This window comes from Gigantopelta aegis, chromosome 12 (assembly GCF_016097555.1).
Source record: "Gigantopelta aegis isolate Gae_Host chromosome 12, Gae_host_genome, whole genome shotgun sequence".
Taxonomy (NCBI): Eukaryota; Metazoa; Mollusca; class Gastropoda; order Neomphalida; family Peltospiridae; genus Gigantopelta; species Gigantopelta aegis.
Genome location: NC_054710.1, coordinates 12,061,716 through 12,076,480, shown reverse-complemented (window position 1 = coordinate 12,076,480; position 14,765 = coordinate 12,061,716). Strand labels below are relative to the sequence as shown.

General features: G+C 40.4%; 1 protein-coding gene across 2 annotated transcripts in view; it reads right to left on the bottom strand.

Moving 5' to 3' along the window:
* LOC121386208 (Down syndrome cell adhesion molecule-like protein 1) overlaps positions 1–14,765 on the bottom strand; it is a 152,633-nt gene that overhangs the window by 79,026 nt on the left and 58,842 nt on the right. The window lies entirely within an intron of this gene.

Sequence of the window (14,765 nt, the reverse complement as noted above, 5' to 3'; positions counted from 1 at the left end):
ACCACCACGATAAGTAACCTCTATCATTAATGTCAAAGAACTATGGACACCTCATTTCATTCAAAGCAAAAGTAGTGGCTAACAGATCCAAATGTCATATGTTCATATCATAAGAATCCAATATATAAATATTCTTTAGTTAAATATAAAGTAAGACTATAATATTCACACTGCCAGACTCACCAGGCATATAACACGTGCAAATAAATACAGCACATTTCATATACAGGATGCATTGACTAATAATAATAACGGCCCTACTCCATGCACAATGAACTGTAAAGAGACCGGGACAAAAGAAAACCTGCTATCTCACTTCGCGCAACGCACTCAGAATGGGCCGGACAAAAGAACACCGTTCCACTCTAGTTGCACAATTACTACACTCCCTGGTGTTCTGTTTACTTCTTTCTTGTGTACTCAACAAACCACGTAAACCAAGATGGCGGACAAGAAACGACATTCCACGCCAGATAGAAGACCAACACTACAGAAAACAGCCCTTTTAAGCGCCAAACATTAAAAGCCGTTATAGGTAGTACTAAACCAAATAACTTCCGGCTGGGTCAAAGTTCGAGGTGCACCCAACTTTTAACAGAGAAGTTAACACTACAAGTACTGTGATTGGTGATAAATGTCAGTGTGTTTGTTGTAAAAATAAATTAGTTTCATCTGGGCAAAAGATGTACGCAAGTTTATTTCATCTGGTACCACTGTGTCAAGTAGCCTTGTGCTTGAAACATGTATGGGGTACCTGTAAAAAAACGTACTCAATTCTTCTTTTTTTTGCGGAGCTAGTGTAGTCATAGACGCTGCCCATTATCTCAGAAATGAGCAGCTTGGCCCTCATTTGTTTTTCTGATTCACTTTAAAGGGACATTCCTGAGTTTGCTGCATTGTAAGATGTTTCCGACTAATACAATATTTCTACGATTAAACTTACATATTAAATATATTTTCTTGTTTAGAATATCGTTGTCTGTATATTCAGTGTTTTTCTGTTATTGTTATGAATGTTACCAAAAAACCCCACCCCAAATATGTTGAATAGGTATTCCCCCTAAAAGGCAACTCAGGCGTAACAGATAAGGATTTCATATGAGAAAAGAACGTCTGTACATGGCACATTGAACCATAGGCCCACTTCGTTAAAGATGTGTGTAATTCCCATGTGTACGGATGACGTCTTCTACACTCCTTCTCATCCCCCCTGTAAATCATCGTATACGGTCACGCGGTATTTGCAGCCACTCACGATGTATAGCCGATTGTAACTGAGAAAGGTGTTGTAGGGCAGGGTCTATTGCGTGCATACGACGCCTTAGATAGTCTCAAATATGTTCCAGGGGGTTTAGATCGGGGATCATAGTAGGCCAAGGTAAGATCGTGATCGCGTTGTTTTCCAGAAAAGCCCTCACAGCATGAGATCGGTGAGGTCGAGCATTGTCATCCATGAAGATAGGTCTGCTGGCTAAAGGGTGGTCATCAAAAGGCGGCGCAGCTATTGGTTCCAGGATGTCGCGGTTGTATCCGTCGCCAATAAGGTTGCCTCGAACAGTGAGCATATCAAACTTGCAGTCGTAAAAAATGCCTGTCCATACCATTAATGATCCACCACCGAATGTGACTGTAGAGCGAATATTTTTAGGGATATAAACTGTTTTGTTTTGCCTCCAAACGCGTATGCGCCCATCAGTTACGTGAAGTAGAAATCGACTTTGATCTGTCCAGTGAATATTTCCCCAGTTCATAAGATTCCATCGTCAACGAGCTAAACACCATTCAAAACGATGCCGTTGATGGTCTTGGGTCAAGAGAGGTCGTTTAATCACTCTTCTGGATCTCAATCCTGCTTCTCTGTGTCGATTCCGAAGGGTTCTTAACGATAGCAATCTATTTGGAAGCCACTGACGCTTCAGGGTATTGCTTGTTGAATAGGGATTTCGGCTCACTAAACCTTGCAGATTTCGATCATCCAGTTCTGTTATCACCCGAGGTTGTCCTGATCTTAAACGATTTTTAACATGATTAGTTTGTCTGTGGTTTTTGGACAAGTCTGTTAATTACCAAATGGTGAAACCCTAACTGCCAACCAATGGCCTTACAAGACATACCGGTAGCGTGCATCCCTATAATTTGTCATCTTTTCACTTCTGATATCCTTCGTCTTGCCATTGTCTAATATTAGTGTGAAAACCCACACATAATGCGTTTTAATACCCATAAATACTAGATTGTTTCATACTGTATTTTTGTAAAACCAACCAGCACATTTTGCACGTGTAAATATAGGCACATTTTGGTGACAGAAAAAAAATCAGTTTTGTATTTGTATATATGGAAGGTTGTTTGTGCTATATCATTTGAAACCGTTTCAATTTATAATAATAATGCATATATTTCCCCAAATATTTTAGGGGATGCTTAAAGTTTTTCCAGGTGTATATATTTGGCTATAATTCTTAAATGGAAACATTGCAAATTCCATGCTACCAAAAATATTCCTCGCTGTCGTCCGAATCCGGTCAGGCTGCCAGTGGTACCTAGTGCCTCTCGGTGTGGGCGATCCCGCTTTCGTCCTCCCCTAATACTTTCCTGTCCTGGACGGAAAAGTTGGCACTGGTCAGAACCTGCATCCAGGACAGGCGTGCGCTATAACAGCTTGCTCTGAATGTGCACGTTAAAAAACTTGAACTTGCACTTCACCAGTCCCAGACTAAGGGTGAGTTTCCACAGTTCAATGCGAAGGTCATAACGCCGGCTTCCTTCTCACTAATGACTACAGCTAGGCATTAACCCATGACCTGGACAGACAGCACTCAAACCTGAGGTGCTGCTCCAGTATAGCGTGCATGAACCGAAAATCTATTCAACTTCAAAAATGAAGTTAAAATGAAACCATAACAAAATGGTCATTGGTCGTTTTGGGATTGTTTTCGCTTTGAAATAGTTGTATTATAGTTCTTATTATATTATGATATTTTTATATTTTGCGTAACATATAAATTAACACATGTCCCGAACAATATATTAAGAAAAACGCAAGTTGCTCGGACATACAGTCAACACATTATATTACACAACATACTAATAACTTAAAGTCGCAGATCCTGGTTTCATCCTGTGAAAATGGACTCCATGTAGTTTGTTTAATCTACAAACCTGTAACCAATTTGGGTCAAGTTACAACAAAGTTAAACCAGAGTTTATGTCGTTGATACGTTGAAAAATCCTTAAAAATAGATTAGAGCTAATCTCCATAAAATACATTTCTTAGACGCGCGTGCGTTTTTAAATATATGAAGAAAAGCCATTTCTTAGTATGTCGAGAAACACGTCGGATGTACAGAAATGGATAATATAAACAATACAATCTAAGTGATGTCTCATTTCAATTGTACAAAAAACACACACAAAAACCCCAACAAAAACACCCAGACAAAACAAACAACAAAACAAACCCGGCTCTAACAGTGACAAATACGCCGTCGTATTTAAACACTTGGGTCTGTCGCTTTAATATATTAGCTTTCCTAGTCGTTGGCTTTTGCTGTTATCCAAAAGTCTCTAAGTCTTTTGTGTCGTGGTTCATTCAAAGACAGCATGGACGCATACGTACTTAACACGAAAAAAGAAAGGCTACATTGTCCCTTGTTCCGTTGTGTGCTGTTACGTGGACTAATAACACTGTACGACAAATCATTCGGCTGGGTAAAAGTTTGCCCGAACAATTAATGAGTATTTCATGCCGTCAACTCTTTCATTGGTGATAGAAGTAAGTGCTTGATTTAAAGAATACTCCGTCGTATTTAAAAACTACGGTATTTCACTTTAATACATTAGCTTTCCTAGTTGTTGACTTTTGCTGTTATTCGAAAGTCTAAAAGTCATTTGTGTCGTGGCGCATTCAAACACAGCATGTGCGTATAGGTACCTCACAAGGAGAAAGAAAGGCTACAATGTCCCTTGTTCCGGCGTCCGTGGTTACGCGAATCCATAATACTGTACAACACGGCATTCGGCTGCGTAAACCGTTACCCAAACAATTACCAACTCTTTCATTGGTGACAAGCGTGAGGGCTTGATTTCAAAGATGTTTTTCAGGTCAATATATGCATTTGTATTCAATACATCGACACTTAAGTCAAGTACCCTTGGAAACATGTGAATATATATATATATATATATATTAAAATGTTTTTATTTGATGACTATGAATGCATACGTCAATCATGGAGTGTCACCCAAGCACGTTTGCTTAAATGCCAATAAGCCTAGTGCCGAGACCTCGACTAATTTACATCTAATTTGCAAAGTTATCAAATTCTTAAAGTATGTGATCTGAAAAATATCACATACTTGGATTGCACTAAAAATGTAAGATATTAGATGATATATATATATATATATACACACACTGAAACACAATAAACACGCAAAAACAACTTTTCATTCCAAATAACGAGAAACTATTAATGAATTGATGGATATTGTAATATGACATTAATGACTGGTATTCATGAGATACATTCACATGGAAACATGACCAGTTATCATCAGTAATCGAGTTGCTTTCGTAATCGAAAAGTTCGACACCCCCATATCAAAGTCAGTATCTGGTGTGTCCACCACTGGCCCGTGAGTATGCGTAAAGACGACGGAGAAAAGATTGGCACAAACATCTCAAATAAGCCACAGGAATGTTCATCCACTCCTCCTGCAACGCCTGTGCAAGCTCAACGACGTTACGCGGTGGTGGCTGGCGGTGACGTACACGACGTCCTAACTCATGCCACATGTGTTCAATTGGGTTCAAATCCGGTGAAACGGCGGGCCAGTTCATAACGGTGATACCGGCTTGCGGCACGAATGCCTGGGTAATTCTTGCAGTATGTGGACGGGCAGTGTCTTGTTGAAACAGAAGGGGATCTCCTGGTCTTCGGTGACGGCGCAAAAGTGGCTGGAGAACTGGTCTTAGAATAACGTCAGCATAACGCTGGGCTGTAAGGGCATCGTAGACAATGGTGAGATCACTCCTGAAATAATAGTTGATTGCCCCCAATACCATTAGACAACCGCCGCCAAACCGATCACGTTGCCTTACACATCCGTCAGCATACCGTTCATGGAATCTCCTGTACACACGTACTCGTCCATCGGCAAAGGAGACAGAGAAACGGGACTCATCTGAGAAAACAATGCTCTAGTAAAAGGCTGGTGGATAATTACCATTCTGGAGAGCAAACTGTAGTCTCGCAGCACGATGTCGCGGTGTCATGATGTTACCGTTATACGGGCGTCTACATCTGAGTCCAGCCGTTCTGAGTCATCGGATGGATAGGCCTTCCATGACGTCCTATCGTGTTGCTTGCTGTCATCGTCTCAGTTCTGAACCGGTCGCGGAGGTGGTGTCGTCGAATTTGCCGATATTGGCGTGAGGTCGTAACGGAACGTTGACCAGGTCGAGGTCGATCACGGTAACTCCCGGTCTGTTGATGACGTTCAACAAGTCGTCCCATAGTTGATGGATGAACTCTGAAGGTCCTAGCAACTTGGTTTTGCGAAGTCCCCCCTTGAACCATGCCCATCGCTCGCTCCCTTTGTTCTTCTCTGAGTCGTTTCATTCTTAATGTGACGAGGAATATGACACCGTTACGTGACTTTTATCTGTCCACATACTGGCATTTCAGGTGCATTGCATGCAGCATCATTGAGCTTGTAGTGAACGCATTTCACACCATTTTGTGTGTTTCTGCTATTGTATGTGTAACGAGAACAAAACCAGGATTAAAACCCAGACAAAAGTACCAATCAATGGCTTCCTCTCATAAATTGTTATTTTAAGTCCAATAAATATATGTTTCATTAATCACAACAAAATGTTGAATAAATATCTGTTTTGCGTTTTCATTGTTTATCAGTATATATATTATTATATATATCTATTGAGTCAAATAAAAATCTTCACAACCGTTTCATTATAGTTAATTAGCAAATATGACAAAAGAACGTGTTAAATAAGGTATTTTGTCAAAACTCTGTTCGATGCGCCCACAGCATTCGTCAAAACAACACACAGTCAAAATAGTAATTCACAAGCAGGATCGTCTGATGAAATCACAGGTTCAGTAGCTCGTATGCCCTCCATGTGCACCCACAACTGTAAGGCAACACCTCTTCATCGACTGCCCCATGCACGTAAAGACTTCATTAGGGATACGGAACCATTGTTAAACTAATGAGGCACCAAGTTCCTGCAAAGTCTGTGGAGGGTTCATGAGAGTGCGCAGGCGTTTTCCGTGCACAACCCAGAGTGCTCGATGGAATTCAGGTCGGGCGACCTTGAAGGCCAATTCATGACCTTGATGCCCGTGTTCCTCAGGTAATCCCTTGTGAAGATGGCCGTGTGGGGTATGCGTCGTCATGCTGAAAGATCAGGTTGGACCATGAGCTACCATAAAGGGCACAGGTTCCTGGGCCAGCACATTGTAGCGGTATGCAGCAGCGTTGAGGTTGCTACGGATTCATTGCTAAACACAACTCTATTCCATTCCCTCTAACTCCATCAAAAGTGGCGTTGTGCCCACAGTTGACTTTGACATCGAAGAAATTGGGTCAACATGGTTCCAACATATGGGCGTCGTGCGGAGGTGATGTAACACAATATGACGGTCATCTGCCTGTGACGTCACGCGTGGTCTACCCCGTCGGGGGCGATCTGCTGTGGTGCCCGTTTGTTGTACTCGTGTCAGCAGGTCATAAATTGCCGTCGACTGAAACCCAATGCCATTGCAACGTCAGCTACTAACGATCCCGGATGCAACATGCCGACGGCACGTTCACGCTGCACAGTTGTGAGGCCTGGCATCGAAACAGGTCGTAACAAATATCGTTTTAATGTGTTTTTTCGTTGTGACAGACTACTGTGAGCAAGTAACTATGAAAACACGTGTGCTGTTTTAGTCACGTGACCAGTGGCACGTGTAAAATCTCTTTTGCCTCAGTGGTGCTGTTCACGTGCTATGGATGGATCACGTGGGCTGCGATGAGCTTCAAATGGAGTGTCGACATTGCCATTACAATATTTATTCCTGAAAAATACATGCTTGCAACACTCATTGAGATAATTCAACAAACACAAAAAGCAAAAACCAGCCAAAAGCAAAAGGAAAACCCTAAACAAAACAACAACAAACATTCACCCTATAAAAAAATAGGCACGTAATGACACCATAAAGAAAATATAAAAAAGAAACAAACATCGACAATATCACCCAGAAAAGCAAAGATTTCACTATGCTCTTTTTCTTGATTTTTGAAGTAGTTTTATGACCTCGTTTTGTAAAATGCGAGGGACATGTTCTGCATTTGTTTCCAGGCATCTGGAGAACAAAATAGCAATGTTTAAAATAACACCACGCAGATATTTTACAGATTCGTTTTGCTTATATAAGTAGGAATAGGGAACATAACCTTTGTCTTCAAATTCAGGTCTTAGATTCTGCTTAGTGTTACCCCTCACTCCTTTCTGTCACAAAACGTATAAATCCATTAGCGACTCCAACTAGTATATTATTGAAACTGGTGGGGTTCTAATGTGAGCTAGTAGGTATTGTGATTTATTTATTCGGTGTTAGATATAACAAATCTTACCTGATACAACTAAACACAGACAAAGCAGAAGTATCCACATACACATGGAATGGCGCATAGTTGATGTACCTTAAGTATTCATATTTTCTATAAATTATAAGAGACGAAACAGTGATATGCGGTTTTGCTTCCTTCTTGCCGAATGACGGAACGGGTAATCTATACTAACAGCTATTCATCCCCGACATAACTTATACACCTGCAGTCTAAATATATACAGCATGTTTGTAAAGTTTGTATGCAGTCGATGAATAGATCGCAAACTATAAACGGCGAGCCAGTTGGATCAAGTATTTGTCCCGATTGAAACGACGTACAGTATGCGCTTTAACCAACACATGACCATGCCTTGAAATTGCGCCTTCAATATCAGCCATACCCACAGCTAATCATCTCTTGCTTCCACCGTATCTTCATGTTTGTGCTTGCAATAATAACTTCTGTATATCGAATGTGCTATCCTAATATATAGTATAAACACAAATAATAATTATGTTGTAATAATGTTTTATAGTTCTAGTAGTTTTTAATAATTCAGATTATATTATGAAGTCATACGAGTGGCTTGTTTACTTTCATACAATGTATTATTATTATTGTTGTTGTTGTTTTTCTTCTTCTTCTTCTTCTTCTTCTTCTTCTTATTTTTCTTCTTTTTCTTCAACATTTTCTTCTTCTTGGTAAAATTACGAAATGTTTGTCATCCAATATTTGATTATTAATAGATCCAGTGTTCTAGTGGTGTTGTTAAACAAAATAAACCAGTTTTTTCTCAGTAGTAGCAGTTACCTCATACTTTTACAAGAGATTCGTCTAGTTATACCACGGTTTTGGGGTCCATTGAAGTTTATTGTGTTCAACGACACCACTAGAACGCATCGATTAATTAATCATCAGCTATTGGATGTCAAACATTTGGCAAACCTGACAGGTAGCCATCAGAGGAAACCCTCCACCTTTTATATGCACTTTCCCACATACAGGAAGACACATACTACGGCCTTTGATCAGTTGTGGTGCACTGATTGGAACGAGAAAAACACCAATCAGCTGAATGGATCCACAGAGGTGGTTCGATCCTGCTACTCAAGCAGACCAAGCGAACACTCTACCGTCTGAGCTAAATCCCGTGGTGTTCTTGAATAACGGGTGTAACAGATTGTGGACGTTCACCCGTCACTCAACGGTCGCAATAACAGTGGTCTAACTAGACGAATCTCGAGTGATGGATGAGGTAACTACCTTGTACCTTGTATCATGCCCCCATTGTGTTATCGTATTAACATCCGGCATTTCCATCTTTCTGAATAAAGAAGCAGTACAAAAGTGGGAAGGGTACCGACCTCGGTGGTGTCGTGGTTAAGCCATCGGACTACAGGCTAGTAGGTACAGGGTTCGCAGCCAGTTACCGGCTCCAACCCAGAGCGGGGGGGGGGGGGGGGGGGGTCGTGCTCCCAAACTTGAGGAAAACAAATGCACGTTTTTCTATCGACTACTATATAAATAAAAATATTTTAGCATTTTGTTTGTACCTCACCGCTAGAGACTGCCCCCCTTGTTAGTAATTGTGCCTCTCTCTCGTTTCTATGGGCTTGCAATTCATGTACATGTATGTTTACGAGCTTCAATGTATTATAAGTTGAATAGAAAAGAACTTTATGTATTGGTTGGTAATGTATACTATGTATTATGAGAGCACGCAAAACATTTAATGTGCTGGCTATTCGAGGAGCGCTTCCAGATGAAGAACAGTTGTCTTCATAAAATAAAAAAGTTCGGCTTCTTTAACTAGGCACCTGGCAATGGAATAGGTAAAAGTAAAAAGTAAAGTTTGGTTTATTTAACGACGCCACTAGAGCACATTAGATTTTTTATCTTGTCATCGGCTATTGGACGCCAAACATATCGTCATTCTGACACTGTTTTTTAGAGAAAACCTGCTGTCGCCACATAGGGTACTCTTTTACGTCAGGCAGCAAGGGATCTTTTATTTGCGCTGCCCACAGACATTTATAACATAGGACCTTGTGTATAGAAAGGAAAATCTAGGCAGATCTCTAAAGTTCTCGCCTGAGGTGCTTGGTACGAAAGATCGTATACCAGTGGTGGACTCATATTCGCATTGGGGTTTCCCTAGTGGTATATTAAAGGGCAAGATATGTGTCGTCCTTCTGTGGGATATTTTCTAATAAAAGATCCATTGTTGCTTCCTCGGAATGCACGTCCCACAGACTTAAATTCCTAGGGATACAGGTCCCACAGACTAGGATTCCGAGGAATGGAAGTCCGATCGGACATAGATTAAGAAAATCACAATTAATCAGATTGTGACTTACCGTCAACATATAAACTTACAAAACATATTATTAAAAATTATGTTGGTGTATATAGAAATAGTCTTTTTATGGACCTGCGTTCCTTTTACACCGGCTCTAACAGTGAAAAATACGCCGTCGTGTTTAAAAACACGGGTCTGCCACTTGAATATATTAGCTTTTCTAGTCGTTGGCTTATGCTGTTATCCTAAAATCTTAAAGTCATTTGTGTGGTGGTTCATTGAAAGACAGCATAGACGCATACATACTTCACAATAGGAAAGAACGGCTACATTGTCCCTTGTTCCGTTGTGTGTGGTTACGTGGACTAATAACACTGTTCGACTCAACATTCGGCTGGGTAAAGGTTTGCCCGAACAATTAATGAATATTTAATGCCGTCAACTCTTTCATTGGTGATAGACATAAGTGCTTGATTTAAAGAATACTCCGTCGTATTTAAAAACTACGGTCTTTCACTTCAATACATTACCTTTCCTATTTGTTGGCTTTTGCTGTTATTCGAAAGTCTAAAAGTCATTTGTGTCGTGGCACATTCAGAGAGCATGTGTGTATACGTACTTCACAAGGTGAAAGAAAGCCTACAATGTCCCTTGTTCTGGCGTCCTTGGTTACGCGGATCAATAATACTGTACAACACGGCATTCGGCTGGGTAAAACGTTACCCAAACAAGTAACAAGTAATCAACTCTTTCGTTGGTGATAGGCGTGAGGGTTTGATTTTAAAGATGTTTTACAGGTCAATATGTGCATTTGCATTTAATACATCAACACTACGTCAAGTACCCTTGTGAACATGCAAGCCTAGGTAGGACTCATGTGTTTGAAACTAATGGCGTTCAAACCACATCCCGCTCCATCGAATATTAACCGGTATTCATATTTATTATTCATTAATATATACATATATATATATATACTGAGTCAAATAAAAATCTTCACAACGGTTTCATCTTGGCTAATTAGCAAATATGACAGTAGAACGTGTTAAATAAGGTATTTTGTCATAAATCTGTTCGATGCGCCCACAGCATTCGTCAAAACCACACACAGTCAAAATGGTAATTCACAAGCAGGATCGTCTGATGAAATCTCACGTTCAGTAGCTCGTATAACCTCCATGTGTACCCACAACTGCAAGGTAACGTCTCCTCATCGACTGCCCCATGTGTGTAAAGACTGCATTTGGGATACGGCACCACTTTTCCACTAATGAGGCTCCACGTTCCTGCAAAGTCTGTGAAGGGTTCTTGAGAGCGAGCAGGCGTCTTCCCAACACATCCCAGACGTGCTCGATGGGATTCAGGTCTGGCGACCTTGGAGGCCAATTCATGACATTGATGTGCGTGTTCCTCGGGTAATTCCTCGTCAAGATGACCGTGTGGGGTCTGCCGTTGGCATGCTGAAAGATCAGGCCTGGACCATGAGCTGCCATGAAGGGCATACGTTCCTGGGCCAGCACCTGGTAGCGGTATGCAGCAGCGTTGAGGTTGTAACGGATTCATCGGTAAACACAACTCTATTCCATTCCCATCGAAAGTGGCGTTGTGCCCACAGTTGACGCTGACGTCGATGAAATTGGGTCAAAATGGTTCCACCATATGGGTGCCGTGCGGAGGTGATGTAAGGCAATATGACGGTCATCTGCCTGTGACGTCACGCGTGGTCTACCCGGTCGGGGGCGATTAACTTTTGGTGCCCGTTTGTTGTACTCGTGTCCGCAGGTCATAAATTGCCCGTCGACTGCAACCCAACGCCGTTGCAACGTCAGCTACTGACGTTACCGACGGCACGTTCACGCTGCACATTTGTGAGGCGTGGCATCGAAACAGGTCGTAACAAATATCGTTTTAATGTGTTTTTTCGTTGTGACAGACTACTGTGAGCAAGTAACGATGAAAACACGTGTGCTATTTTAGTCACGTTACCAGTGGCACGTGCAAATACTTATGGAAAAATGTAGTCGCAATTACCAAATGTTTGACATCCAATAGTCGATGGTTAATAAATGGGCCCTGGTGGTTTCGTAAAACAAAACAAACTTTACGTTAGTGTCTATGATTGTCATGCCTATACATTTGTTCAATGCCACAACATTGCTTATGAAAAGGAAACAACATTTCCACAACTTATCATATCAAAACCAGTGTTCATTAAATGTTCAACTTACTAATGTATTAATTTTAAACAAAAATCAAAAACAAATAAATATACAAACAAAAAACAAAACAAAAACCCATAACAAAGAAACAAACAACACACACGAAAAGCAAAAAACAGCCAAAAGCAAAACAAAATCCCTAAACAAAACAACAACAAACATTCACCCTATAAAACAAACAGGCACATAATGACACCATAAACAAAATATAAAAAAGAAACAAACATCTACAATATCACCCAGAAAAGCAAAGATTTCACTATGCTCTTTTCTCGATTTTTGAAGTAGTTTTATGAGCTCGTTTTGTAAAATGCGTGGGACATGTTCTGTAGTTGTTTCCAGGCATCTGGAGAACAAAATAGCAATGCTTAAAATAACACCACGCAGATATTTTACAGATTCGTTTTGCTTATATAAGTAGTAATAGGGAAAATAGCCTTTGTCTTCAAATTCAGGTCTTAGATTCTTCATAGTGTTACCCCTAACTCCTTTCTGTCACAAAACGTATAAACCCATTAGCGACTCCAAATAGTATATTATTGAAACTGGTGTGGTTCTAATGTGTCCTAGTCGGTATTCTGATTTATTTCTTAGGTGTTAGATATAACAAATCTTACCTGATACAACTGAACACACACAAAGCAGAAGTATCCACATACACATGGAATGACGCATAGTTGATGTACCTTAAGTATTCATATTTTCTACAAATTATAAGAAACGAAAAAGTGATATGTGGTTTTACTTCCTTCTTGTCGAATGACGGAACGAGAAATCTACACTAACAGATATTCATCCCCGACATAACTTATACACCTGCAGTCTAAATATATACAGCATGTTTGTAAAGTTTGTATGCAGTCGATGAATAGATCGCAAAATATAAATGGCTAGCCAGTTGTATCAAGTATTTGACCCGATTGAACCAACGTACAGTATGCGCTTTAACCAACACATGATCATGCCTTGCAATTGCGCCCTCAATATCAGCCATACCCACAGCTAATCATCTCTTGCTTCCACCGTATCTACATGTTCGTGCTTGCAATAATAACTTCTGTATATCGAATGTGCTATCCTAATATATACTATAAACACAAATAATAATTATGTTGTAATAATTTTGATAGTTCTAGTAGTTTTTAATAGTGGCTTGTTTACTTTCATACAATGTATTATTATTATTATTATTATTATTATTATTATTATTATTATTATTGTTGTTGTTGCTGTTCTTGTTGTTGTTGTTGTTCTTCTTCTTCTGCTTCTTCTTCTTCTTCTTCTTCTTCTGCTTCTTCTGCTTCTTCTTCTTATTTTTCTTATTTTTCTTATTTTTCTTCAACATTTTCTTCTTCTTGGTAAAATTACGAAATGTTTGTCATCCAATATTTGATTATTAATAGATCCAGTGTTCTAGTGGTGTTGTTAAACAAAATAAAAAGTTTATTGTGTTTAACGACAACACTAGAGCACATCGATTAATTAATCATCAGCTATTGGATGTCAAACATTTGGCAAACCTGACAGGTAGCCATCAGAGGAAACCCTCCACCTTTTATATGCACTTTCCCACAGACAGGAAGACACTACGGCCTTTGATCAGTTGTGGTGCACTGATTGGAACGAGAAAAACACCAATCAGCTGAATGGATCCACAGAGGTGGTTCGATCCTGCAACTAAAGCAGACCAAGCGAACACTCTACCGTCTGAGCTAAATCCCGTGGTGTTCTTGAATAACGGGTGTAACAGATTGTGGACGTTCACCCGTCACTCAACGGTCGCAATAACAGTGGTCTAACTAGACGAATCTCGAGTGATGGATGAGGTAACTACCTTGTACCACGCCCCCATTGTGTTATCGTATTAACATCCGGCATTTCCATCTTTCTGAATAAAGAAGCAGTAAAAAAGTGGGAAGGGTACCGACCTCGGTGGTGTCGTGGTTAAGCCATCGGACTACAGGCTAGTAGGTACAGGGTTCGCAGCCCGTTACCGGCTCCAACCCAGAGCGAGTTCTTAAGGGCTAAATGAGTAGGTGTAAGGCCAGTACACCCACTTCTCTCTCACTAAGCAACTAACAACTAAGCCACTGTCCTGGACAGACAGCCCAGATAGCTGAGGTGTGTGCCCAGGACAGTGTGCTTGAACCTTAATTGGATATAAGCACGACAATAAGTTGAAATGAAATTGGAAGGGTACCATAAACACCGCGTCCCTCTGCTCCGCAGTCGTTGTTGTAGCCGTACGTTTTAACGCCGCACAGTATTAAAGGTGGGTATGCGGCGGTAAAACGTCCGCCTAAAATTTGTTGTATATATATTTTATTTAGAGCCCGAATGCTGTATACAATCCGGGCCCGTAAGAAACTAGAGACTGCCCCCCTTGTTAGTAATTGTGCCTCTCTCTCGTTTCTATGTGCCTGCAATTCATGTACATGTATGTTTACGAGCTTCAATGTATTATAAGTTGGATAAAAAAGAACTTTATTTATTGGTTGGTAATGTATACTATGTATTATGAGAGCACGCAAAACATTTAATGTGCTGGTTACTCGAGGAGCGCTTCCAGATGAAGAACGTCCATTTTATAAATGACAGTTGTCTTCATAAAATAA